Source organism: Panthera tigris, chromosome B1 (assembly GCF_018350195.1).
Source record: "Panthera tigris isolate Pti1 chromosome B1, P.tigris_Pti1_mat1.1, whole genome shotgun sequence".
NCBI lineage: Eukaryota > Metazoa > Chordata > Mammalia > Carnivora > Felidae > Panthera > Panthera tigris.
In genome coordinates, this window is record NC_056663.1 from 196,281,294 (window position 1) to 196,285,297 (window position 4,004).

The window sequence follows — 4,004 nt, forward strand, 5'->3', positions numbered from 1 at the left end:
TTGGGGTGGGGAAAAATTTGAGGCTGAGAAATATAAAAGGGACTGGTTGGGGTGATATATTATTTGGCTACTAATTTGTGTTTTGCTCTCCTGTTTTGGATTCAATGTTTGTGTTTCTCTAAACCTCATATGTTGAGATGCTACCCTCCCATATGATGGTAATAAGAGAGAGGTCCTTTGGGAGGTGGTTAGTTCATGAGGGGGGAGTCCTTGTGAATGGATTACTATCTTTATGGAAGAGAACCCAGACGTCCCTCATTTCTTCCAGCTTGTGCAGATACAGGATGGGCATCTATTAAACAGAAAGTGGGTTCTCACCAGGCATTGAATCAGCTAGAGCCTTGATCTTGGACTTTCCAGCCTCCAGAACTGTGAAAAATGAATGATCCTTGTTTTACCCACCTGGCTTATGGTTCCTTCATGATAGTAGCCTGACTGAGTTAAGATATCTCCCTGTTCAGTAAAACCTGGGTTTGCGAGCATAATTCGTTCCAGAGACATGCCCGTAATCCAAAGCATCTGCATATCAAAGTGAATGTCCCCGTACGAAATAATGGAAACTCAAATGATTCATTCCACAACCCAAAAATATTCACGCAAAAATGATTACAAAGAATATAATACAAAATAATAAGGAAAATACAAAATATAAAGAAAAAAAAACAAATTAACCTGTGCTTACCTTTGAGAACATTCGCAGCTGGTACGAGGGGGACAAGAGAGAAGAGGGTTATTGTGTAGAATGACTTTCATTATCACTAATGGAATCATTGCTATCTATTGGCTCAGTGGAATCTTTTTCTGCATGGGGACTATTTTATATGCTCACACGGACGTTGACTACCGTGTAGCATTAATAAACTCTCGTCATATGCTGCATTTAATGTAAGTGGCAATAAGGCAGCAGAGGAAAGGGTCTCTATCTGCAGGCAGCCTGGCCTAGAAAGAAGCAAAGCCTTCCTAAGCTTTCTCTTGTATGGAGAAGCAAAGGACTGTCCACAGGTGCTTTGAAGTGACAAAAAATACACTAGTACCAGTTGTAGGCAACTTCCAGCATTCTGAAAAATCACTGATTTTCTGCCAAACACCACAGCCTGAGACTGAGCATCTGAGCCTAGGAGATGATCACCCACAATCTCTCGGTGAGAGAGAGAAAGAGAGAGAGAGGAGAACTATTGGCTCGGTTGTGATCATGTGACATTCAGCATCGCGTACTACTCATCTTGCAAGACGTCCTTCGTTTATCAGGCTAAAATCTATTAGAAATGTTGGCTTGTCTTGCAGAACACTCACAGAACAAGTTACTCGCCATTACTGTATTTGTCTTCTCTGGCATTCTGAGCAGGTGGCCAGGTATCGTCCCCCTTTAACTTAGAAAAGGAGGTGTAGCAGGACATAGGCAGGAATTGATTGCAAACAACCCACCTCTGCCCTTATTTTCCAGAGTAGCGGCTAAGTTCTTGAAGGAAAGACAGAGGAAGAGAAGGAGCCAAGGTTGACTAAGATTTGCCTCAAGGCTGAGAAAGTGGCAGTTGTAGGCAAATGGTAGCTATGCAGACTATGAAGTCACAGGGATTCAGAAATCAGCAAAACTTTGAACAGAAAGTGTCTGTGAGATACACCGAGGAAGTCTGAACCTGAAACACAAGGATTTCTGTGCCCTTTTTGCTTCAAAGATTTTTTAAGCTGATATATCTGGGATATCTGCAGCAATCGTAATTAGAGATTTTTAAGAGCACCAAGTAAACCTCTAGAATTCTTTTGAAACTTTAACAAAAAAGAATGGAGTACTAGATATTTTTCTACCTGTCTAGTGAATGAAAAGAGGTTTGGAGCCAAAAATTAACAGGGAAAAATAAATACTTGTGATATTATTGTAGACCTGAGTTGGTTTAATAGGAGGCTCATGAGCCACTTGTGGAAATGCTGGGTCAGAGCAATGCCTAGGTTCTTCTGGTTGAAGCAGAACGTGCCAAGCAAGATGGACAAAGGAAGGGAATAGACATGAGTCAACAGATAGATTGGAACATGGGTGTGCCAAGGTCCGTTCCCACATCCGAACAGCCCTGGGGAGATCAGCCCCACATTAGAGCTCTTCTCTTGGCTCTATCCTCAGACTTGTGGTCCACAATCTGGACTTGACATTCGATGTTTGGTCCAACCTGGAGGGGACATGGATGAAGCCATTCTGAAGACAGGATGGTCCATCTGGATCAAATCCAGTTCTCATGGATGGGGACCATTCTCCTTCTGAAGACTTGTGTAAGGTTTCTGGACTCTCAAGGAGCAAGGTTGAGTTCACAGAGGGGAAGGAAGCCACCCCCCTTTGGACATGAGAACCCCCATGTGCAGACCATGCATGATGAATTATTTGGCAACAGCCTTTGACTTTGATGATCACCAAATGTGGTGACTGAATCAGCTCACCATAGGGAGCTGCCCGCTTTGGAAGCACTCCCGTAACCCTCGAGTCCAGCGTGTGTCTGTCCGATGGCGGATGCGATATTTCTGCCATTTACTCAAGAGCCCTGTCAGATGTAGGATGGGATTAGTGGTGGGAAAGAGCTCGGAAGCTACAGGCAAAACCTGGATGCCAAGTCCTGCTCTAGTCTCTTAGTTACCTTAGTAGTTAATAATATGCATACCTGCTAACACGTTTATGAGAACTGAATGAAATATGGCAGGTGCCAACAATTTGTCAACTGTCCAGGATAGATATTGGAGGATGTTATACCTTTTATAAATGGCGTTGTTGGTGATCGCTTAACTTCTTCAAACAATGTCAATAATACCAACATGCACACAGAGCTTACTACAGCCAGTATATATATTATATTCTAAAACTTTTACATATTTTAAGTCATCGTATCCCCATATGGACCCTACATGATAGGCATTCTTTTGTCCCAGTTTTCAGAAGAGGAAACTGAGGTACAAAGGAGTTAAGTGACTCATCCAGAGTCACACAGCTTGTACACAGGGGAGGTAGAATTTATTTTATTTATTTATTTATTTATTTAAAAAAATGTTAATGTTTATTTATTTTTGAGATAGAGGGAGACAGAGCACGAGTAGGGGAGGGGCAGAGAGAGAGGAAGACACAGAATCAGAAGCAGGCTCCCAGGCTCTGAGCTGTCAGCATAGAGCCCGACGCGGGGCTCGAACCCACGAAGTGTGAGATCCTGACCCGAGCCGAAGTCGGACGCTTAACCGACTGAGCCACCCAGGTGCCCCTAGAGGACATAGAATTTAAATCAGAGAGTCTGGTCCTGGAGTTCTTTGTTTTACCAGTTGGCTATGCTGTTTTTCTGAATTCTTGTCCCTAAGTGTTCTCCCATATTACTGCACTTCTAATTCCTTCTTGTTGTGTTCATTTCATTTGTCTAGTCCCTCTCCCCAAGTCTCATGGGTGCACAGCATAAGCCTAGGCCCAGGATGCCCAGTATAAGTGATAACGAGATACACATACTTCCTCTAGCGTTTTCCAAGCCCCTCAGAGGTGGAAAAGGATTCAGTCTCAGCAAACACAATTTTACATATGTGTGACGCTTAACTTTATGCATCAACTTGCCTAGGCCTCGGTGCCCAGATGTTTGGTCAGACATTATTCTAGACGTATCTATTTATGGATTCAGACGAAATTAATATTGAAATCTGTGGACTTTGAGGAAAGCATGATACCTTCCATGAGGTATTAATGGGCCTCATCCAACCAGCTGAAGACCTTAATAGAACAAGAGACTGACCTTCCCTGAGCAAGAAAGAATTCTGCCAGGAGATACTCTGTGGATTCAAACCACAACTCTTCCATGGGTCTCCATCCTGCTGGTCTGCTCTGCACGTCTTGGACTTACCAAGCCTCTACGATTATGTGAACCTTAAAACCTCTCAATAGATAGATGGATAGGGGCGCCTGGGTGGCTTGGTCAGTTAAGCGTCTGACTTCGGCTCAGGTCACGATCTCACGGTCCATGAGTTCGAGCCCCGCGTCGGGCTCTGTGCTG